We start from the raw sequence: 25,482 nt of genomic DNA on the forward strand, positions 1-25,482 counted from the left end.
GTTCCTTCCCCTTGTATGCAGGAAATGTTATTATGATTTAAAGAGGATCAGATGACGTTGAAGCACTGCTGTTCTCCAATTCATGATTGAAAGTTAATCACCTTACTTGGGCAAGCTTGTAGCTGACTGCTAAAAAGGGAAATATTATAAATATTTTATCAAAGAACGATAGCTGCAAGAAAGGGAAACGAATAAGCTTTTCACAGTATAATTATGCAGCATGGTTTTTAGTTTGTTTGTTTTTAATATTCATAGATATTTTAATGCAGAACATTATTAAGCAGCCGGAGATACTCTGAGATTATTGCTCTTTTGCAGCCATCATGGCTGTATACACACGATCAACTAACAAATCCACATTCAGTGTCCTGTTTTATTTGCATCTTGGACCCTGAAGTTCTATGAATTTGAGCCTGCTTTACTCCTTTGGAGTATCTTCACCTTCATCCCAGGGAGAGGGGTGTGATATACACACAGTTTACACACAGAGAGCTTTTCTTCTGAACTGGTGACTGTGACTTTTGTGATTATGATAAGTGGTGTCCAGAGGAAACCCAGAATGTCATACCATATTAGATGAGCCACTCCAGCTCTACATTAGGACTCAATTCACTCTGAAACACAAAAAATGGCTAATAGCTGCCACAACATGCTGTTTTAAAGAGTGTTTGGCCTCTTAACTCCTAAGCATAAGAGATCCAACTATGTCTGCCAGCATCCAACCCCCAAACACTCACATCTTGAAATTTTACTATATGAAATTTTACTCAGTAACTTGGCAGAGAGGACCAAGGACAAGAGAGAGGACAAGAGAGTCAGGAATAGGATTAAGCAGAATCCCCCTAGGTCACAACACACAAGTTTGCTGGATACAAGTTTGTCTAAGCAGGTAAATATTTGTCCTAGGCCATGCCCTTTCAGACATGCTATCTTGCCCCTTATAAAGGGAAACACTGGGTTCCTGTAGGTTATCCGGGCTGTGTGACCGTGGTCTTGGTATTTTGTATCCCGACGTTTCACTAGTAGCTGTGGCAGGCATCTTCAGAGGAGTAACACTGAAGAACAGTGTCTCTCAGTGTCAAGTGTGTAGGAAGAGTAATATATAGTCAGAAAGGGGTTGGGTTTGAGCTGAATCATTGTCCTGCAAAAAGTATCAAAGGTAATGTGCTAATCATTGTCCTGTAAGTATCAAGATAATGTGCTAATGAGGGTGTGGTATGTTAATATGGAACCATTGTATCCTGAAGTGATCTGTTAATGTGTGAAATCCAAAGCTAATCTGCATGGCTATTGTGGACTGTAGTCTTTGTTAGTCTGGAGGTTTTCAGGACAGGAAGCCAAGCCTTATTCACTCTTAAACTCTCTTCCGTTAAAGTTGTGCTGATGCTTATGAATTTCAATGGCTTCTCTGTGTAATCTGACAAAATAGTTGGTAGAATCGTCCAGTCTTTCAGTGTCTTGGAATAAGACCCTATGTCCTGTTTGTGTCAGTCCATGTTCAGCCACTGCTGATTTCTCAGGTTGGCCAAGTCTGCAGTTTCTTTCATGTTCTTTTACCTTTCCTATGGGAATAAATCTTGCCATTTATTAAAGGAATCACTGATAGGATGGAGAAACTTTTGAAAAAACATAACGTACAAACGGTGTTTAAACCCACCAAGAAAATACAACAGATGCTACGATCAGCAAAAGACAAAAGAGACCCCCTCACCTCTGCAGGAGTATATCGTATACCTTGCAGCTGTGGACAAGTTTACATCGGGACCACAAAACGCAGCATACAAACAAGGATAAAAGAAAATCTCCAGGCATTTATCAACCCAGAGCTGGCAACCCTAGCCATCAGATACCCATGAAATGTAATGTCTTCTTTTAAGAACCATGCCTTGCTTGTGGCACATAATGTGTGTGTGAAGTGCCTTCAAGTCGCAGCCGACTTATGGCGACCCCTTTTTGGGGTTTTCATGGCAAGAGACTAACAGAGGTGGTTTGCCAGTGCCTTCCTCTGCACAGCAACCCTGGACTTCCTTGGTGGTCTCCCATCCAAATACTAACCAGGGCTGACCCTGCTTAGCTTCTGAGATCTGACGAGATCAGGCTAGCCTGGGCCATCCAGGTCAGGGCTGTGGCACATAAAGGGAGGCAATAATCATAGAATCATAGAATTGGAAGGGGCCATACAGGACATTTAGTCCAACCTCCTGCTTAATACAGGATCAACCTGGAGCATCCCTGACACATGCTAGTCCAGCCTCTACTTAAAGACTGCCAGTGAGGGTGGCTCACCATCTCCCTAGTAGCTGATTCCACTGTCGAACAACTCTTACTGTAAAAAAAAAAAAAATCCCTAATATCCAACCTTTCCCCCATGCAATTTAGACCCATTATTGCGAGTCCTATCCTCTGCTGCCAACAGGAACAGCTCCCTACCCTCCTCTAAGTGACAGCCCTTCAAATACTTAAAGAGAGCAATCATGTCCCCCCTCAAGCTCCTCTTCTCGAGTGGCACACCCCACTGGACACCTCTCTCCATTCAGATGAAATGCCATTGTCAACTACTCTTTGAGTGTAGTTCTGCAACCAGTTCTCTATCAGCCTAACTATCCTAGGGTCCAGTTCACAGTCCTCTTGTTTACCCATCAGAACATCATGGGGAACCCTGTCAAAAGCCTTACTGAAATCTAGGTAAACAACATCAGCTACATTCCCTCGATCCAGTGAGCTCGTCACTCAATCAAAGAAGGAAACAAGGTTGGTCTGGCAGGACCAGTTGGGGACAAATCCATGCTGACTTCCATGGATCACTAAATTGTCCTTCAGATGCTCATCTGTGGCTCTCTTTAATATCTGCTCCAGTATCTTCCCTGGAATAGAGGTCAAACTGACTGGCCTGTAGTTTCCTGGGTCATCCTTCCTCATTTTTTGAAAATTGGGATAACGTTAGCCCTCCTCCAATTTTGTGGCACATCTCCCGCCCTCCAAGAGGTCTGGAAGATGATGGACAAAAGCTCTGCAAGCTCTCTACAAAGTTCATTGAGCACTCAGGTACATACTGTCTGGCCCAGGGGATTTGTACTCATACAATGCAGCCAACTGCTTCTCAACTACCTCTCTGTTCATGTCAACCAGCAGCCCGGATGCTGTGGCTTGTCTTCTATCATTTCTAGATGAGCCCATTCTCTTTTTCAGGGGAAAAACTGAGGCAAATTAGGCATTGAGACTTTCTGCTTTCTCCCTAACTTCTGTCAGTTTCTCCATTTTCACCCAACAGTGGGCCTATGGCCTCTTTTCCCCTATGTTTGCTCCTCCCATATCTAAAGAAGCTTTTCTTGCTGTACCAAGCCGCCCTCAGCTCACTTTGGCCTCTCTGATGGCTGACCTTCAGTGCCTAGCAACTCGCAGATACTCTTCCGTAAAGGTATGTCCTTGCTTCATTTCTTGAACATTTCCTTTTTCTCCCTTAGCTCAACATGGATTTCTTTGTTTATCCACATTGGCTTCTTGGATCCTACCATGTTTCCTTCTTGTTGGAATAGGGAGAGCTTGAGCTTGCAAGAGCTTTTGTTTTAGGAGAGCCCACCCTTTACTTGCTCCTTTTTCCCTTCCAGCAATCTTGCCCATGGAATGATTCTCATCATGCCTCTTAGTTTACTAAAATCTTCCCTACCAAAATCTAACAGACATGTGTGGCTATGAACTTCCATGGTCCCCCACAGCAAAAAGAATTCTAGGAGGAATTCTAATCTGGCACCACATATTGTGATTAGTGCATAATAATTTCCCTGTTATTAAAAATATCTTGTTAACATATCACCTAACAAAGTCACAATGTATAGATCTTCTATTCCAGTGGTCGGCAAACTCATTAGTCAACAGAGCCAAATGTCAAAAGAGCCAAATATCTTTAGATATGAGAGGAACAAACACAGGGGAAAAGAGGCCATATCAAATTTCTTTTGAGAGCCAAATTTCTTAAACTTAAACTATATAGGTAGGTACACTGTTTATTAACTTAATAAACTTTAATTAAAGTTTTAAGTCTTAATTAAACTATAGGTACACTGGGGGGGAGATGCTAGGGTTGCCAGGTCTTCAGCCACCACCTGGAGGTTGGCAACCCTAGTAGAGGAAGGGAGGTGGGAGGGATGGAGAAAGGAAGGAAGGAACTGGGAAAGGAAAGAGAATGAAGGAACTGAGGAAGGAAGGAAGGAAGGAAGGAAGGAAGGAAGGAAGGAAGGAAGGAAGGAAGGAAGGAAGGGGAGGGACGGAGAAAGAAAGAAAGAAAGAAAGAAAGAAAGAAAGAAAGAAAGAAAGAAAGAAAGAAAGAAAGAAAGAAAGAAAGAAAGAAAGAAAGAAAGAAAGAAAGAAAGAACTGGGAAAGGAAAGAGAAGGAAGGAACTGGGGAAGAAAGGATGGAAGGATGGAAGGATGGAAGGATGGAAGGGAGGGAGGGAGGGAGGGAGGGAGGAAGGAAGGGTGGGGGAGGGTCACAAAGAAAGAAAGAGGAAGGAAGGAACTGGGAAAGGAAAGAGAAGGAAGGAAGGAAGGAAGGAAGGAAGGAAGGAAGGAAGGAAGGAAGGAAGGAAGGAAGGAAGGAAGGAAGGAAGGAAGGAAGGAAGGAAGGAAGGAAGGGTGGGGGAGGGACACAAAGAAAGAAAGAGGAAGGAAGGAACTGGGAAAGGAAAGAGAAGGAAGGAACTGGGGAAGGAAGGAACTGGGGAAGGAACTGGGGAAGGAAGGAAGGAAGGAAGGAAGGAAGGAAGGAAGGAAGGAAGGAAGGAAGGAAGGAAGGAAGGAAGGAAGGAAGGAAGGAAGGAAGGAAGGAAGGAAGGAAGGAAGAAAGAAAGAAAGAAAGAAAGAAAGAAAGAAAGAAAGAAAGAAAGAAGAGGGGGGGAAAAGGAGAGAGGGAGGACGGCGGGGGACGGCAGGCCCTTCTCTGGCGGACGCGCGGCTGTTGAGGGGCCGCCTGGCCCTCCGCGAGTGCCCGGAGGAGGAGGAGGCGGGCAAAAACGGCCGGGGGAGAGGCACCTGAGGAGGAGGACGATGGCAGCGGCAGCCTGGAGCTGGACTTTTGGGAGCCGCCTGAGGGGGACGAGGAGGAGGAAGGCGGCGAGGAGGAGCTGCTGCTGGAGCCTGGAGGAGGAGGCCCCGCCTCGTTGCTGCTGGCCTCCCTGCCCCCTTTCAGCTGTTGGGGGGTGAGAGGGGGGGAAGAGGAAGAAGCCAGCCGCGTGCGTGCGCGGCACGAAGCCTTCAGCCCTGCTGACGTGCGCACGGTGGGGGGGAAAGGTGTTGTGTTGGCACTCTTCCCTGCCGCCCCCCTCGAAGGCCCCCACCAGTGGCAGTGGCACCGAGCCCAGCCCGGGGGATGACAGCGGGGGCGGCAAGGCCAGCGGCAACAAGGCCAGGCCTCCAGGCTCCAGCAGCAGCTCCTCCTCGCCGCCTTCCTCCTCCCCGATCCCCTCAGGCGGCTCCCAGGCCTTCGAGGGGGGTGGCAGGGAAGAGCGCCAACACAGCACCTTTCTCCCCTCCCACATGAGCACGCGCGGGGCCCAGCAGGGCTGAAAGCTTCGCGCCTCACGCAGGCACGCCCATGGCTGGCTTCTTCCTCTTCCCCCCTCCCTCGCCGCCCAACAGCTGACAGGCGGCGAGAGGAGGTTTAAAGGGCGCCACAGCGTTCCTGCACGCTGCGGCTTCCAGAACAGTTTCGGAGAGAGCCGTGCTGGCCCGCATTTCAATGGATGGGCCCTGGAGCTCCCCCCCGGCCATTCTCCACGGGGGGGGGGGGGGAGACAGCACACCTGCTTGCCTGCTCTCTTGCGCTCGCTCGCGCTCGCTCGCTCTCAGGCGCGCCGGCTCCGGACAGGAAACTCGCCTCCGCTCGCTCTCGCTCTCTCTCTCTCCGGCGCAAAGGGAGCAAGCGCAGCCCGGCTGCCGGCACGAGCAGGCGCAAGAGCAGGGGCTTCGAACCAAGTGGCAGAGCGGCACTCAAGGGGCCAAAGAGCCACATGCGGCTCACGAGCCGCAGTTTGCCGACCACTGTTCTATTCCATTAATTACACAAAACTAGAAGATTGACAGCCAATGCAGCATAAAGACTCTTGGAGTTTAAATTTTGCCTCAAGCACAGACCCAGGGGTGACCTTTAATAAATTACCCACATTCCCTTTCTACAAAATAGGAATAGTTCAAATATGTTGAAAATTAAAACAAACTACAGATTATAAAGAACTGTGTACATTAAACTTCTAAGTAAACTGTATTTTTTTGCCATTAATTGCATTTTGGTAATCTGTGCTAATTGCTCCACAGAGTGTTTCTCGCAACACCTTTATACTCTTTCAACTCAGGAACAACATCATGGCTTAGATCCACCAGTTATTTCCATGGACAAAAGAGATTTTTACCTACATAGCAAGACTTCCTCACCTGCTGCAGCCCAAAGTGTCCCATACACGCTGTTTCTGAAGGGCAGGGGTGTCAGAAATCTGCACCAGGTTGGGGCAATAGTAGAAAATCACCTTCCCTTTCCATCTGCAGAAATCCTCTACTGCATTTCAGCCCATAATTTTAATACAGGTTGAGTATCCCTTATCTGGAGTGTTTGGGACCAGAAGTCGTCCGTATTTTGGATCTTTCCATATTTTGGAATATTTGCATATACATAATATTTGGAATATTTGCATATTTGCATATACATAATGAGATATCTTGGGGATGGAATCCAAGTCTAAACAAAAAAAATCATTTATGTTTTATATATGTTTTATATACACTTCATACACATAACCTGAATGTAATTTTAAACAACATTTTAAATAATTTTGTGAACATTGAACCATCAGAAAGCAAACTGGCATGCTGCTGAGGGCCTGTGAGTAATGCCTGCATGTCAGTTCAAAAAGTCTGGTTTTCGGGTCAGTCCATATATCGGATGTCAACCTGTACACCTTTCTATTGATTCAAGTCAAATGAATGGATATATCTGGGGTCTTTCAGTCACCTGTTGTGATTCAGTGAGGTTAAAGCAGAGACTGGAATGTCTCAAAAACAGTTTCAATGCATACAGCAGCTTCCATCTATCATCCTGCTTTCAGAAACTTTGGTAGCCAAAGTCCACCTATAATCTGTTACCACCTGTAATCATAATTCTGCCATTGTGTCAGGAGGTTTAGTGGAATTAGGCTGTATCACTAAGAGTGTTAGCTACTATCTTGCTTCTCTCCGTACAACAAAAACAAAGAATGTTTCGGCAAAAAATTTAGTCTTCATAACTAGTGAAAAGCTGAAAGATTTAATAAGATTGAACTCTACCAACCAGCATACTCATTTTAAAAATGTACTTGATAAGCAGTATTTACTTATGTTCTGTTTGTCTGCCAGCTAGGCCTGAACACAGGAGACATAATGGGTAAACTGACATGTAACAGAGAAATAACAGATTGGGCTCAGTCCCTCTGACCTCAGTCCCTCCCAAATCCCTGCGACTTCAGGAGCTACAGTTTTCCTTCCTGCCTAAAAGGTCAGGCTTCACTGACTTCAACAGCCAATACATCAGTCACATTCCGCCTCTCATACCTTTTAGCATTATTCCAGCTCTAAACATAACTGACATCAAACAGAATTAAACAGGATGAAAAACAGCAAGAATATGGCCTATATCTGAGATTTATGTTAAGCTCTATAGATCTGTTTCAGAGATGGATATAATTTTTAAAATAATAGAATAAAAGCCTCCTATATCCAGAAAGTCAGCCTTGTGATGTCAAGCCAGTGATTCCTTGTGCTCCTTCAAGGCAGCAACATGATTTGGCCTTCAGTGTCCACTCTAAAATCTAAGCCATGGAAGTAATGCTCCCATCACAGTGCAATTCAAAAGGATGTCAATAATACACCTATGATTGATATATCACAGGAACATTTAATTACTACAGACCTACATGTCAAGCCTCAGAAGCGTTGTGGTTTGGCATACCAAACGTGCAGCACATCAGATGTTTCTTATGCACTTCCCCTGTTTTTGCAAGATGCTAGAAAAGTAGAAGAGGGGGATTCATTCTTCAGAAACGTTGATGGTAATGATAAAAGACAGTCTTAAGAATAACCTCAAAACTTTCCACATTTAACGCACAACTTCTGAACTACATGCAAAGCTCAGCCTCTTTGTATCCATATTCAACGATCCCCTGAACAACACGCTCACTCCCTGAAGACAAACAGGACAATGTAACTATCATCCTTAACATTTTGTAAACATAAACCATTACAAACACTACATATCCTGAAGTGTGAGGTCATCTTAGGGCTGACAGCCTAAAATGTAAAGCAAAACAAAAACCCTGAGTGAAAAGCTTTTTAAAATGAAGTTTTACTCACTCAAAATGTAAATTGCATTAAAAAAAAAGTTCCATAAGAGCATCTGTGCAAGCACCGGGTCATTCCTGACCCATGGGGTGACATCACATCCCGACGTTTACTCGGCAGACTTTGTATATGGGGTGGTTTGCCAGTGCCTTCCCCAGTCATCTTCTCTTTACCCCCAGCAAGCTGGGTACTCATTTGACCGACCTCGGAAGGATGGAAGGCTGAGTCAACCTTGAGCCGGCTACCTGAAACCGACTTCCGTCGGGATCGAACTCAGGCCGTGAACAGAGCTTGGGACTGCAGTACTTCAGCTTGATAATTCCTATGTACATTGTAGATATATGCAATGAACATTCAACGATATATTTGTTGTTTACATGTGAATAATTTAGACAACAATTAATATGCTACAGGTGACCTTCCACCCCAGGCCTCATACCATACATGGTGCCATATATGGTAAACTATAGAGTTTCAGGTGAAACCTACAGTGCCATCCTGACATGGTGATGTCACTTCCAGGTTTGCACTGGAAATGATATTGCAGCACCAGTATGATCCACTTTCATTGTCCCTGCTCCCCCCCCCCCCCCCGCACCTCCCACCAGTTGTCAGAGCTTGGCTGGCAACCCTGTTTACCTCTCAGATGGCAATACTTTAAGATACAGGCTCTAAGGCAGCATCGAATTGTAGCAGGTTGTAGTTCTTTCTCAAGTATTGTGTATATTCAACCTTTGCTTCTAGAATACGAAGACTTTGAAATTCCATAAAGATGCTAGTAAGTAGCATTTTTTAAATAGGGTTTTCCATGGCTTCAAAATGTCCAGAAGATTTACATCTCTACTACTGTCATGAATAAAGAAGAAAAATCTGAAGCACCCCTACTCACCTCAAAAAGTTACCCCTGAGGGCTGGGGAGAAGCTTTGGGAATGGTACCAGAAGCAGCATGTACAGCTGCAGCAATAATGGGGAACTGACAGAAATCTCTCCAGCCCTCTTGATCACAAAACACTTTGCACAAAACCAGGCAGCGCCAATTTCTACAGATAAAGACACTGAATCAGCCAAAAGTCTTAGCTTGGATACAGATTCTCTTTTTCATCCCCCCCCCCCCCCGCAACATTTGATTAATCTCATGGACATATAAACAAATTAGAATTAGCAGTGGGTCAATTATTGCCCTGTGATAACTGAAGGAGGTTGACTTTCTTTCTACTTGAGGCCATTTAAACCAGGCCATTTAAACACATTTTTTAACCTAGGCTGGTGAAATGAAGGCAGACTATCCTGATATTTTTTCTTAAAAAGAGAAATTTAAGTCATTGTTGCACCCTAAAGTGAGTCATAGCCTTCTAAGTCCATCAGAGTCAATAAGATGGCACTAGTTACAAATGCTCCCAGTCTTGTGAATAGGACCTAATTGTGAATAGGATCTAAATGTACAGTGAACCATTTAAAAAGCACAGGAGGGGCAGTCTGGATTGAAATCAATGAAAGGTCAACTTGCGGAAAACATGAGTCATCATGTGAACCTACCTTGTTATGCTTGATACTGTGCACAGCCTTGCAGATTTGCTGTGCAGAGGAACAGATCAACATGGGGTGAGGACATCACATAATGGAAAGGTGGTAGAATGGGATGTACCAATTTAGACTACAGGTGGGAGTGCCACACAGATTCCAGCAAAATAAATGTTGGTTGAAAATAAGGCGAGCAAAAGAGAGTTTAAGAAGTAGATTGCTAAAAACAACACGAACAATAAGCATTTCTTCAAATATATCAAGAGGAGGAAACCAGCCAGAATCAGCATTTGTACCAAATGACTGGAAATGAGCTAGTATTACACCGATTTTAAAAAGGAGGTCCAGAGGGGATCCAGGAAACTACAGACCAGTTTCCATGACATCAATCCAGGTTAATTAGCAGAAAATGTTACTAAAGATAGAATTAAACAAATACAGGAACAAAGCTGCTGAGGGAAAATCAGCATGCCTTTTGCAAAGGGAAGTCCTATCTTACTAGTCTTCGAGAGTTCTTTCAGAGGTTAACAAGAAATAACAGTAATCTGGTAGACATCTGTATACTTAAGACTTCCAAAAGGCTTTTGACAAGGTACCTCACCAAAGCCTCCTGAGTAAACTGAGCGGTCATGATGTAAAAGGACTAGTCCTCTTATGGATTAAACACCATGAAGCAGACAGTAGGAATATACGGACAGTTCTCACAATGGAGAGAAGCAAGCAGTAGAGTCTCACAAGGGGCTGGTGCTATTTAATTTGTTCATAAATGATCTGGAATTGGGAGTGAGCAGCGTAGTGACCAAGACTACAGATCATGTCAAAATATTCAAGGCAGTAACAACCAAAGTGGGTCGTGAAGTAGGGCTGTTGAAAAAAAAATTCAGGAAAATTCAGATTCAGCAAAATTTGTCCAGTATTTATTTGGGCAATGCCAAACTCCGAACTTCCCCTATTCGGATTCGTGGAATTCGGCTTGGAATTCCGTGTTCCCGAGTAAATTCGGCCGAATAAAGAAGGCAGTGGAGATCAGTTTAAAGAGCCACCGGCCCGCCTTCTAAGGAACCCAGAGAAGGCGGGCGGGTGGCTCTTTAAACAGATCCGCGCTGCCAAGACCCACCCGCCCACCTTCCCGGGGCTCCCAGGAAAGCGGGCGGGTGGCTCTTTAAACAGATCCGCGCTGCCAAGACCCGCTCGCCTTCTCGGGGCTCCCAGGGCTCCCTTCTCGGGGCTCCCAGGGAAGCTCCCATGGCTGGCAGCGTGGATCAGTTTAAACAGCCACCCGCCCGCCTTCTCAGGGCTCCCAGGAAAGCGGGCGGATGGCTCTTTAAACTGATCCGTGCTGCCATGGCTGGCAGTGCGGATCAGTTTAAAGAGCCACCCGCCCGCCTTCCCGGGGCTCCCTGGAAAACGGGTGGGTGGCTCTTTAAACTGATCCGTGCTGCCATGGCTGGCAGTGCGGATCAGTTTAAAGAGTCACCCGCCCGCCTTCTCGGGGCTCCCAGGATCACCCGGGAGATTGGGGGGGAGATTGGGGGGGAAAGGGAAGGCGATCCTGTCCCCCGCCAGGTTGAGCTCTCTGGAAGGCAAGCTTGCTTGACTTCCAGAGAGTTCTTTAAAGGCGGGAAAAGGCAGGTTCGGGGAATCCCGAACCTGCTGAATTCTTTCCGCGGTCCCCCGAACTTGCCAAGTTTGGGACCAAGGTTTTCCGCCATTTTGCGGTTCGGCTCCATCCGAACCGAATTGACAGCCCTATCGTGAAGAGCTCCAGGAGGATCTCTCTAAATTGGGTGAGTGGGCAACAATGTGTCAAATGAAGTTCAGTGTTGGCAAGTGTAAGGTGACGCACATGGTAACAAAAAATTCTAATTTTAAATAAATGTTGATGGGTCACGACTGGCCGCCCTCTCCAGAGCTCCAGTCGTGTTGTAACATAACCGAGTCAGGTCAAATAACTCAAACCACCTCTTAAATGAAAAGGTTTATTAAGAGTTTAAAAGAAAATAATTAAAATGCGAGTACAGTAATCTTAAAGACACACTGGCAAAGAAAATAACAAAGTCTTGCTGGTTATACTTACAACTCTACTACTTAGCTGAAGTTCCTCACTCTTAAGCTAAGCTGGTTCAGGCCTTAGTTTCTTGCATTGCGGCATTGTTTTTTTTTTTTTTATAAATTTTTATTGATTTTTTAAAGCTATAAATTCTCCATAATTTTGACAACAGCGTAAAAATAATATCACAATCGCAATTATATTGATTGTTGTCTTAATTACCATTAAACATAAAAAATATGACAACTTCCCCATCACCTCCATCTACCTCTTAATAAAGTATTATTAGCCTTCGTTAACATATACTGATCCTAACATTAATTTCATTCTAAAGTTTCATGTTTTATAAAGTTTTACATTCTGGATCAAAATAAAAAGTAGCCTTCCATTATTCCCAGATCTTGTACATTATCACAATGATTCCTTCAATACTCCCCTTTTCCCCAGTTTCTCCAACTCCACCAGTTCTAGCGTTAAAATGATTTAATCCCTTTATTCTGAAACCTTTGTCCCTTTCCATTTAACATAAATTTAAAATAGCCATGCCACCCGTCCACACTGTCAAAGCCTTCCAATCCAGCAATCATATTTAAGTCAATCCTTTAACCATGGTCTAATACTTCCTTCTGTAACTGAAATAAGTCAATCAGGTATGGGAACAAGATTTCTTTGTTTTCTCTCATTTCCTCAGGCAAGGTGCATATCCAAAAATAATTCTTTCTGGGCTTAATCCCCATCGTGGCTTCAATCTGTGTTCCTTGATCTGCTCTCTTCTTCCTTGTATCCACACGTCCTTCCATGTCTTTTTTAAATGAAAAGTCCATTTCTTGTATGTCTGGTCTCTTTGTCGCCGGCTGGTTACTTTCTTGAACTTCTGTCTTCTTCTTTATATCCTGATATTCTTCCGTGACTTTTTGGGCAGAAGAATCCATTGCTTGTAAGTCCATATTTGTAGTCATCATTTGAATTTTCAAGACTTTTATGTCTTCTGTAACCAGATTCAACTTCTGATTACATACCAGTGATGATTGGTCAAGAGTCATCATCACTGAAATCAATTGAGCCATCTGTGTAGAAATCTGTTTTAATTGTTTAATTGTCGCCTCAGAATATTTAGCAAACATGTCCTGTACTTTTTTTTCCATGATTGAATTCAGTAGAATTCCCTTTGATTTCATAAGAGCAGGGCTATGTTAGCCAGATCAGGGAGAGGCTCCAGAGTATGTAACTTTATTAAAAATTTGATGGTCATCTAGCAGGAGTCCAGCATGTAGTTAATAGAAAATACTTTATTGTCCAACTTAATATCTTTTTCGGGTTGAAAAAATAAGTATTTAAACTTAAAAAAACTTTTTAAAGTTAAAAATACCAACGAGTTTTACCAGACGCTCTAGATCGGCTGAGCCAGGAAGTATTCCAGGGATTACCTAATCGTAGACCTTCTATCGTCTCTTCTCTATGGTTATTACCTTCAGGAGTGGTTTTGGTGTAACACGAGTAAGACGAATTTCCGGTCTTACGACCTTCTTCCTGTTGATTTGTAGAGCAGTGGAGAGGTAAAGCACAGAGTCTTCCGGTCAAAGGATCCTCTTTGTTGTACACGTGGCTGGAGGACCTTTTTTTCCCTCATGTAACTTCTCAAAAGTTCCTCCCTCCCCTTCCTTTAAGAACGCGTCGGATTGGCAGATCTTACATCAATCATTCAAGCTCGTTGTTTTAATTTAAGTTGATCAGTTTGATAAGGCTCCTGCTGCTTTATCTGATGGATCTCATACAACAAAATCATCCAGTTCAATTAAGGGAGAAAAACGGTTACCAGGAATATTTTCTTCAACCCCCTGTTATTCGATGACGCCAGTGAAAGACGAAGGATTCTTATCTACTCACTTGGGCGCCCGGAGGTGAGGCTTTAATCTTAATGTAGTCCTTATGATGTTTATAGGGTGCTGGAGGGTAGAGTCTAAAGCCGAAGTTGCGCGCTGGCGATTTCAATCCCTTCGTGCCCACGGGACCAAACGTCTGAAACTCCGGGGGGCTTATTAAAGCTACCTCAGAGTATTCAGGAGGTCAAACCGCATATATGGCTGCAGGGAATTCCTGCCTCTCAGCCCACTTGCAAGGGCTGGGTTGGGGTGCAATAAAACACCCCAAATCACACGCAAACTTGGATACTCCCCAGGAGCCCCTGGGAAGACGCAGCACTCAGCCCAGCTCAGCACCGGAAGTTGCATTGCGGCATTGTTGTATCTGAGCAGAGTAATGTGCCAAAGCAGTTCAGGTGATGATGATAGTAGTAGTTAGAATAGCATAAGCATGGCTAAACTTATGGCAATCTGAATCCCAGTCAGATGACCCCTGACTTCCAATCAGGAACAGTAATTCTCCGAAACCTCTAGATGGTTCTGGCCGGTTCAAGCTGGATTGGGTTCAGGAGTGAAGAGTGAAGTCATTCCCCCCTCCCAATTTCTCACAGATGAAAACTATCTCCCAATTAGGCTGGTATGCTGGTTCGGCCTTGCACAGCCTTATCTGCTTGGCAACAGGCTGCAGGTGCACCTTGTTTCTCATGGTCTCTGCTAGGCCTCTACAATTATAACGACGGTTTTCTAAGCATTCAAAATGGAAAATAGTGATGCTAAGCAAAAGTTGACACTAAATGGCTTTTCCTGCCTTCACAATGGGGTGTAAACTGGCTGACACAGAGAGGAAATGATTTAGGGTTGCAGTAGATTAATCAATGAAAATGCTGACTCAATGTGTGGCATCTTGAAAAAAGCAAACTGCACACTGGGAAAGGAGGAGGAGGAGGAAGAAGGGGAAGAAGAAGAGGAAGAAAGAGAAGAGTTGGTTTTTATATCCCGCTTTTCTCTACCTTAAAGAAACTCAAAGCGGCTTACAATCACTTCCCCCACCCTGCAACAGGCACCTTGTGAGGTAGGTGGGGCTGAGAGAGTTCAGAGAGAACTGTGACTAGCTGAAGGTCACCAAGCAGGCTTCATGTGGAGCAGTGGGGAAATCAAACCCGGTTCTCCAGAGAGTCCACCACTCTTAACCACTACACCATGCTGGCGTAGATACTGAAAATACTACAGCACCATACTGTGATTCTCCTGAACAGATCTATGATGAGCCCTCATTTAAAATACTGTGTAGAGTTCTGCTCATTGCATACTGCAGAGCTGGAAAAACAGAAGAACAGGGCAGCCTATTAGGAAAGACTAAAGAGATCTGAGGCTTTTCAGTTAAAAAAAGACATGACACAGAGAACAAAACATTTATAAAATTATTCATGGGTTGGAGAAAGTTGATAGAACCTTTTCTCTCTCTCCCATAATACTAGAACTAGGGTACCCAATGAAGGTGATATGCAGTGGATTCAGGACAGGCAAAAGGAAGCAGTTCTTTAGTTTAATGAGTAATTAAATTGAAAAATTCACTGCCAGAGGATGTAGTGATAGGCAGGAGCACAGATGACTTTAAGAGGAGATTAGACGGATTCATGGATGATATATCCATAACAGCTACTAGCCAAAGGAATATCATATTCAGAGGCAGTAAACCTCTGAATACTAGTGCTAGGGGGCAATGTCAAGTGGAAGCTTTTGTCTCTATGCCCTCTTTGCTCCCCCCACCCCAAGGGCAAGTAGTTTACCAGAGTGTGAAATGCTGTACCAGGTGGACCACCGGCCAGATCCAGCAGAATTCTTCTTATGTTCTTATTTTGCCTGCATTGACAAATCAGGGAGAAATATTCTAGCCTAGCCCACTGCAAGCAGCACATGTTTTCCACTCACAAAGAAAGTTTAATGTAGGAGAGCTTTGAAAAACGTAATCTCCCCCTCCCCATCTAAAGTGGTTCAGTCCATTCTACCACCTCATAATCTGCTGCATATGTAGACCAGGCTTAAAGGATGTGTGCTGAGGGTTACCTATGCCAGAAATCACTTATTTCATTTCTTTCGTAATTTTTATTCTGTACTTCCTCTAAGAAAGCAGCATACATCATTATCCCATTCCTCCATTTAATCCACATGAAAGCCCTGTGATTTAGGTTAGGCCATGAAAGAACAACTGGTCCAAGGTTTACATGCCTCATGGCAAATTAGAAATTTGAACTCAGGTCTTACTTCAACCACTACACAATACTATCTTCATATAAAGGAGTGCAGAAGCCATCACTGGCATGTAAAAATAAAGAGGCGCTATGTACAACTCTCAACACCTTTGGACACTCTACACTTGCCCAGATCAGCCACCATCTGAGGGTTTACTTTTTGTGGTACTGATGGATTGTCCCACAATATCCTTGATGAATGCACAGCATGCATGTCTATGCCAGAGAAAATCACTTTGCTGTCCTAGGAGGGAGAAAATGACAAATTCCCCATCTCTAGCAAGGCAACTGCTATTCCTTCCTCAACCTTCCCTGCTGGCTTAAGTGTTGCAGTTCTCTTACAAAGAGATTTCAAAGGGAGATTAGAAAGAGAGACTGAATTACAACTAATAATGAAGCTCAAGATAATGCATTATCCTGGATTGAATAGAGACCTAGGATTCCTGTCTCATTACCAATGCTGATTTCTCCATGCCTACTAGTTTTCTGCATATCACACCTAATCCAATCATACCTGCTATTGTAATTTACCTGGTATTGACATTTACATGCTATTTCCATTGGTTGAGTGAATTCACATTCTAGCTGTATCAGAAGTATTGAGCTTTGACTCACAAATGCTCATATCCTTTCAGATATTATGTTAGTCTTTAAGGTGCTACTGGACTCTTGCTCTTTTCTACTTCCCTGTAATGTAAGCTGAGCAACTGGCCTGTGATACAAAGGCTGAGAACAGAGATAAGATCCGCTGTTTTTTTTGTAAATATATATATATATATATATTCTAAGCACACACAAATAGACAAATGACTTAAAGAATGATAGTCTTAAGAAAAGAAAGGTGCCAACTATGTAGGAAATAAGCAATGGCAGAAATATATGTGCGAGCTCTGCCACAGGTGACAGTGGTATGTGAATGTCTGAATATGCTATGTATGTCATATAGTATTGTCCATTTCTTCAGAGACATGGGAAATGGAAAGGAGTTGAGGCTCTTGGGAAGAGTCCTGGAGGGCAGAGCCCGTACACCGGAACAATTTTTCAGATTACTATAACACAGTATATTAGGGTTGCCAACCTCCAGGTACTAGCTGGAGATCTCCTGCTATTACAACTGATCTCCAGCTGATAGAGATCAGTTCACCAGGAGAAAAATGGCCACTTTGGAAATTGGACTCGATGGCGTTGAAGTCCCTCCCCTCCCCAAACCCCGCCTTCCTCAGGCTTTGCCCCCAAAACCTCCCACCGGTGGCAAAGAGGGACCTGGCAACCCTACTGTAAATAAATAAAATCTCCATACAAAATGTATATATGCTTTGAAGTTTTCAAGGTAATGTACAAATGAGAATTTTAACTCAATAAAAATTCTAAAAGTATATTGAAATTAGTAGATCTGTCAAAACCAAATCAGATATTAATAAAACACTTCAAAAAGGTCTTCATTGGCAAAATCTTGGCTTTAAAAAAGTTCTTCACCTTCTTCTGAAATGGATCAAGAGAAATAGTCAAGCAGGATACCCAACTGACATTCCACATTCCTGAATACAGAAATTTCCATAAAAACAAACTTATACCTAAGTGTGCATCTGAACACAAAATACTGAACACAATACTCTAGGTGAGGTCTAACGTACGCCAACTGCCGCCCTCCTGCGATGTATGTGGGCCGATCTGTTCCCCGCCGCCCACCTGACCGTTTCCCCGAAGACCGCGAAGGTCTTAATTAGGGGCTTGCATGCCGCTAACAGAAGGAGTCGGGGAAGGGAGCTGTGCGGCTCTTAGTCCCTCTGAAAATGCATCTTTGATTAGAAACGCGAGTGTAAGCCCTTGGCCCTAAGAATCCCCAAAAGCAAAAACCCAGACAGGTAGTCCTAAGGCAAGTTGACTTTATTGGAAAAAACAAACGGGTTAACAGTGCTTGCAAACTAACTAAGCCAAGAATAGCTGGCTGGCGCAAATCAGTAATATATATTAGCATAGCTGATATGGCAGGTTGGCATAGTAACTCAGTTTCCCACGGGAGAGGAATGCACGAGATAAAGTGTCTGTTAGAACAACCAAGCGAGGCAGCTGCGAGAAGCTGCGAGAAAGTCATAACACCTCAGAGGAGCCGAGGAGCCGAACAGGCCCACTCCGCTCTCAAGAGAGCAATTTCGCCAGCGGCAGACTGGGAGGGAAAGGTGGGGAGTACGTTACCGGCTTCAGACGCGGCCCAACCGGGATTTTCTGGTGGCGAGACACCTACAGCCTGATCAGCGGATTGTCCGCTTGTAGATGGGATAACGGCCGAAACCGCTGTTTTTCCCCGGCCGTTCCCGGTTCCGGAGGACTTTATCTTTGCCCTTGTCGGGTTTAGCCGCAGCTGACGCATGGGTGCGAGCGGCAGAGAGGAGGCGTTTTGTGCTTCCATTATGAGCCTCTCTTACGTTTGCTACCTTTTGAATCACCGGAGTGATTGTCCGAAGGCGGATCCAGGTCGACTGGCATTGCCTGGAGTAGGCCCGGGTCCAAATCTCCCTCAGAGATATAGGTATCGGGACGATCCGTCACCATTTTGTTTTGGCGGGAAGGAAAACTTTTCTCTGCCCCGCCTCAGAAGACAGATAAAGATAGAGTATAGATCAAGGTTAGAATAGAGATTAGATAGGAATAAGAATAAGAAAATAGGTTTAGATAGGTTCTTGTATAGCTCGAGGAAGAGAGCTGTGATTACACTGTTCTTCCCGGATGAGGCAGGAACAAGAATGAAAAGGGTGGGGGCGTTCCCTCCAGTGATAGGCAGTTAAAAATTTAGGTCCTGTCTCCCGGAACAAGAGGAAGAGGAAACACCCACTCTTAAGATGGCCTCCTCTCCCAAAGCGAGAATAAAGTGATACCATCACTTTGCGTGATTGGGATACTATACTTCTGTTGATACAGCCCAAGATTGCATTTGCCTTTTTAGCTATCGCATCACACTGCTGACTACTGTTCAATGTTTGTCTACTAAGACCCCTAGATCCTTTTCGCACACAGTACTGCTAAGATAAGTCTCCCCCGTCCAACAATGTGCCAGACAAGAAGATGCCCAATATATTGAGCATATGCATGTGGAACAACATTTCAGGATATCTGAATAGGAATTTGGAGTTTTAATTATCCTGGTAGGAATACACTATTTTTACTTATCTGCACACAGAAATTCCAGGTGACATCACCTAGTTAAGTGCTTTATTCTGTAGTATAATGTCAGACACAGCAAGTTTGCAATCAAAATTCTTAGTTCCTGACTGCCAGCTAGAACTGGATATTGGCAAGCTTTCAGTGAACATAAGCTCCAACTGAGGTTCCACTGAAACATTAAAGAACAGCTCTGAAATGAAACTGCTTGGATCTGATTACTTTAAAGGGAATGGTAAATGCTTTAAAAGACTTGAGCAGCTTCAAGTTAGACTTTTAACATCTTATTGAGACAAGTAACATCAACTGTAATGGTAATAAAGAATCTACATTTAAGTAGTATGAACTGTTTGGACTATGAAATCTCCAAATATGGTCACAGCTAAACTACTGACTTTCGAACAAGCAGAGAGCAACAGGCATTCCAAGCAAGATGTCACACATACACACAATGTAAGAAAGGCTAGTTGGCCTCATTCCCTGACTAACCCACTTACACAGGAGAATGAAAGTTAAGGTAATTGCACACGATGTAGAAAAAAATGCAAGCAACCAAGACATGAAAATGGGTACTACTGTCGCTGAAAGAAATGTATATCTCATGTTACACCACAAAATGTTAAAGGTAATTATTTACACACTCCTTACTAAGTAAGAATTCCAGCTCAGAGTAAGCCCAGCAAAACCATGCATCAGATAGCGTGATGGGCTATGTTTCCTCTTCACACATATAAATTAAATTGAATATAAGTAGGGGTGCTAACAACCAGGTGGGGGCTGGAGATCTCCCGGAATTACAAGTGATATACAGACTACATGGATCAGTTCCCCTGGAGAAAATTACTCAGTTCAAGGATGGACTCTCCAGCATTATACTGTGCCTAAGTCCTTCCCCAAACCTTGCTCTCCCCAAGCTCCATCCCCAAATTTCCAGGAATTTCCCAAGTATAGGAGATTTTTTGAGCAGCAGCCAGGAAAACATATGTATGATTCCAGACTGTGAGTGTGCATAAACACACACCATTCCTTATTCTAGTACTATGCAGTTGCAACGGATTCTTTCATTTTTATAGTGGATTGTTTCTGGTAATCAACCATATCACACAGAAATTAAGTGTTTTGCACTGTATCACATTATAGGTTCCAATATTCAACCAAGCCCATGTATTCTTTCTCAAGACAGTAAAATTGCTGAGTTGTGTGTGTATTGTATGTATGTATTTATGTCTGTGCCCTGACCTGGATGGCCCAGGCTAGCCTGATCTCGTCAGATCTCAGAAGGTAAGCAGGGTCAGCCCTGGTTAGGATTTGGATGGGAGACCATCAAGGAATGCCAGGGTTGCTGTGCAGAGGAAGGCACTGGCAAACCACCTCTGTTAGTCTCTTGCCTTGAAAACACCATAAGGGGTCGCCATAAGTCAGCTGTGACTTGACGGCACTTTACACACACATATGTATGTATGTATGCCTTTAAACTGACCCCTCACAAAATAGTTTGTTTCCTGCATCAATATCTGTATGAGAGGGGCCTCACTGAATTCTAGTTCTGTATGTGTAGGCTGTAGTTCTAAGTGACTGTGAAGAAATAAAGAAGCCTGTTGCTGAAGCTGCCAGAGTCTCCCATGTGCTAACTGGATAAGTTTAATCCTACACACCAGACCCCAGAAGATATTACAAATAACGTCACAACTGAATCAATGTAAAGCTGCTAACTGAGCAGTGAATTTGGCAGGAAGGTGCCTGCCACCCCCACATGCACTCCCCACATGCGGAGAGGCAACACTTCCTCGAGAAAGGGGACTTGAGTGTCACTTTCTCAGCGGGTACTCTAAAATAATTGCGTCTGTGCCAACAATGAACCCATAGGTATATCTGCATCAAGACTGCAAACCACTTCAAAGAGCAAAATAAAATGCTAAACACAATAAACACTCACAAGATATATAAACAACAGAAGCTAGTGTAACTCCTATAAGCTATTTGTTTAGCCTTGTAGGGGTGAAGTCTGTGAATAGATGCTAGAAGCACAAGGAGAGTCTGTCCTCTGGGGAGCCATATAAAATTCTGGGCTCTTATCACATTAAATAAGGCAAGGGAAATTTATACAAGTGAAATGTTAATTGGAAGGGAGGGAATTTAAGATGAATGGTATTATTAAAGGACTCGTATTGTTATTGTAGGGGTGTTTTTTTTTTTCAAACTAAAGCCTGGCTTCTGTGATGTCCAGTTTATTCCTTTAAGAAAGAGGACTGCACTGGAAGACTCCAGCATTTGGTGGGCCAGAAAAGTTAAGACTTTGCTCACCACAAAGTTGCAGCAAGCAATGACCAGTTACTTAACTGAATCCTAATACATCTGCTGCATAGTTATATAAATCTTGTTGTTTGTATGTTGGACAGTTTTTACTCAAAGAAATTTATTAACTTGCACTATCTTGCAAGTTCTATTCCTAATTTAGCTCCACAGAACTTGCACAGGCAGAGTTTATACAAGCTCAGTTCATAATGCTTAGACAGGCTAAACAAGAAGTCAGATTAAGAACATTGGGCAACTCCTCAAATGCAGCTAAGACCTGCAAATCTCTAACCCTTATAGGCCCACAAGCCCTGGATCATCCAAGGTAACTTATTGTTCATATGCAAAGCAGAGACTGATAATAGATGAACAGGTGGTACGAGGCAGAAAGCAGTTTCCAAGCCACAGAGGACTTTAAACTGCCACTTTGATTTGGGTCTCCTAGTACACTGAAAGACGGCGTAAGGGGACTTCCGGTAACTGCATTGGTCCCGGCACAAGTCCCTTGGGAGAGTTCCCCAAGGGAATCCAAGATCCGCTCTTTTGGGGTGTCAAAAACACTCCAACCCGACCCTAATCAGTGTATCGGGTGCAGGAATTCCTCTGCTGTCAGAAGATAGCGGTGTGACTCCCGCACTCTCCGAGGGAGCTTTTCTAAGCCTCCCTGGAGGTGTGGACGCTGTCCCGCTCGGCTTTGAGGGGAGAAAGCATCGCCGTGAGCACCTCTTTGGCTACTAGCCTGGACCTCCTTTACCTATCACCGCTTCATGAACTATTTAATAAGAAGTACCTTACTCTCCGAAGTCTCTGTGAGTAACGAGAAAGCTTTTGATTTTACTGGGCATTAAGCTTAACTTGGCGGATTGAAAATAACTGGGAACCTCGCCGCTCTCCCCCCCCCCCCCATTGAATGAAAACCTTACAGTCTGGATATTTCATCAGATAAAACAACAAGGACCTTATCAAACTGATCTCTGGGTAGACATAACATCGGGTTTGCAGATGGACACTTCGAGTACCAATGAGATACTGTGACGTTTGAGGGGGAAAGGAGAAATAAAACCCTCCTCCCCCTTGGTCACATACCTCTTCCGGGCTTGGAAAGGTCCGCCGGCCACGTCTGCTAAAATAGCTCCGGAAGACCTCTAGGACTAGCTTGCTGTCGACGGGAGAAAAAAAGATCAGAAGCCCATAGGACCGGAAGTGAGTCCCTGTGTACCATTCAAATAGGTACAAACTACAAAAAGAGGACGACAGACGGTCCGCGGCTTATCTACATCCGGTTTACTTCCTACTTCCTGCTACTTGCCGACCTAGAGCGTCCAAAAAAACTCACTGGTATTTAAATTTTTAAAACTTAAATTCTACCTTTTTAAAAAAGTTTTTTTTTTTGAATACTTTACAGCGGATCTGGTTGATATGCCCTAATAATTTACCCACTACCAGGGATCCTGCTGAAGGTCTAAAAATTATCAGCTGTTTTAGATGTCATCAACTCGCCAAAGGTCTGGTTCTTTACATACAGTATCGCCTGCACTATCTAAAACTAAAGAATCTCATCAGGAAACAATTATAAATAAAAAAATACAAGACATGTTTACTAAACAAAATGAGACTATTGCTAAACAACATGAACAGCTGTTGAAACAACAACAGGAGCAGATGTCCAAACAAACGGACCACCTGACTACCATGATGAACACTTTGGCTCAGACTATGAGTCAAAAAATGGATGCAGTGACAGAAGACCTTAAAGAAATGAAAACTCAAGTTAATACTATTCAAACAGATGTGAAGACATTGGATGGCTCTTTAAAGAAGGTGATGGAAGATCAGAAGGATGTCAAGAAAAAAGTGGATAGCCATGAGAGACAAATAGATGCAATCTTGATGCAGGAAGATACAGTGAAAGATCAACTTGCCATAATGGATATGAAGGCTAGAGAATCTAATTTACGTTACACAACCTCCATGAAGACCTAGGAGATTCAAGAGACACATTGATAGGGACCTTGGCTGATTTGATCGGAATTGATGTGCAAGAGATGGACCATGCAGTGAATAGAATTTACAGAATACCATTACCTGCAAGACTAAAGAAAACTAAACCAAGAGATGTGATGATTTCCTTTTATGACATTAGGATGAAGGATGCCATTATGAAACTTCATTATGACAAGCCAATGACAGTAGGGGATACAACTCTGATAATACTTAAAGATATACCGAGACATTTGATGGCCAAAAGAGCTATTTTTAAAGACTTTACAGCAACATTAAGAAAAAATGGGATAAGATACAGATGGATACTGCCATAAGGCCTGACTTTTATGTATAAGGGAATTAAAACAACTATAACTTCACCACAAGACATCGGAAAGTTTTGGAGGAAGTATAAAAAAGACTTTGTTGAAGTCCCTTCTAGTGAATTGGTTGAAAAGGAGGAAGAGCAAGAAGATCTTTCACTGAAGGGAGCAGATGGAGGAACCAGATTATAAAATTTTTATTTCATATTAGAGAATCAACATGGCTAAAGTAATTTCATGGAATGTTAATGGTTTAAATGAGAAGGTAAAAAGAGGAAGGATTTTCAAATTTTTACAAAAACAGAAATATACCTTGATTTGTCTACAAGAAACTCATATTACAAAAAAAGATAGAAAATATTTGGAAAGAAACTCATTGGGTCAAGCATTTATTACATCGTCCAAAACTAAAACTAAAGGGGTAGTTATTTATGCTCATGCTAGTTTGAATCCAGAATTGGTATATAAAGATGAAGAAGAACGCATTATGATAATTAGGACAAAAATAATGGGTCAAAAAACATTGGTGGTGGGAATTTATGCACCTAATGAGGGGGAAACTACTTTTTATGAACAATTGCATGAGATCTTGCTTCAATACTCTCAAGATCAAATTTTGTTGATGGGGGATTTTAATGGAATAACTTCTCCTCTGTTGGATAAGAAAACTCAAGCCAAAAATGAAAGAGAAGGAACTCTCCCAAAGACCTTCTTTCAAATGATAACAGATTTGGGCCTGCAGGACATCTGGAGAACAATGAATACAAAATCTAAAGAATTTACCTTTTATTCAGCAAGACATGATTCACATTCTAGGATTGATATGATTTGGGCAAGTAAATCTATCTTTACCCAATTACGTAAGATACATATTGTACCAAGAACTTTTTCTGATCATAATGCATTAACTTTTGAGTGGAACAATCGACAGGCATTTAGATGGAAACTGAATGATAAATTACTGACAGACCAGAAACTTATAGAAGATTTGTCTAAACTGATTAAGGATTATTTTGAGATAAATATGAATGGAGAAACCACCTTAAATACGGTATGGGATGCTTTTAAAGCGGTTGTAAGAGGATTTATGATTCAGAAGAACTCAGCCTGGCGGAAACAGCAACTACAGATGACCAACATCTGTATAGAATACCAACAGTATACTTTGGGATTTACAAAAACGTGAACAGGATTTATTTTTGGAAATACAAGTGGACCAAAAAAATATAGTTCTGGAAAAAATAAAGGCTCTAAAACACCAATTAAATATGGTGGTTTCTGAAGAAATGAATAAAAACCTGAAATACGTGAAACAACGACATTTTGAACAGGCTAATAAACCTGGCAAACTTCTGGCAACTCAACTTCGAGACTTTTTTCAAAAAAGGATAATAGCCAAAATACAATCAGCACATGGACCGGTGTGCACTACTATGTACATTCAAAAAGAATTTGTTTCATTCTATACTAAGTTATATCAAAAAGATGAAATATCAATAAAAAAGATGGAAAATTTTTTAAACTCTACAAATATTAAAAAATTATCATTAGCCCAAAAGAATCACCTTGATGAGCCAATCTCTTTAGAGGAACTAGAAGATGCTTTTAACAAACAAAAAACAGATAAAACTCCGGGACCAGATGGTATAACTGCTTTTTTTTATCGTACCTTTAA

General features: G+C 42.9%; 1 protein-coding gene across 1 annotated transcript in view; it reads right to left on the reverse strand.

The window, feature by feature from the left end:
* The window catches only part of MAST4 (microtubule associated serine/threonine kinase family member 4), a 229,359-nt gene that overhangs the window by 136,160 nt on the left and 67,717 nt on the right, over positions 1 to 25,482 (reverse strand). The gene's annotated exons all lie outside the window — the stretch shown is intronic.

The sequence above is a fragment of the Euleptes europaea genome, chromosome 4 (genome assembly GCF_029931775.1).
Source record: "Euleptes europaea isolate rEulEur1 chromosome 4, rEulEur1.hap1, whole genome shotgun sequence".
Taxonomy (NCBI): Eukaryota; Metazoa; Chordata; class Lepidosauria; order Squamata; family Sphaerodactylidae; genus Euleptes; species Euleptes europaea.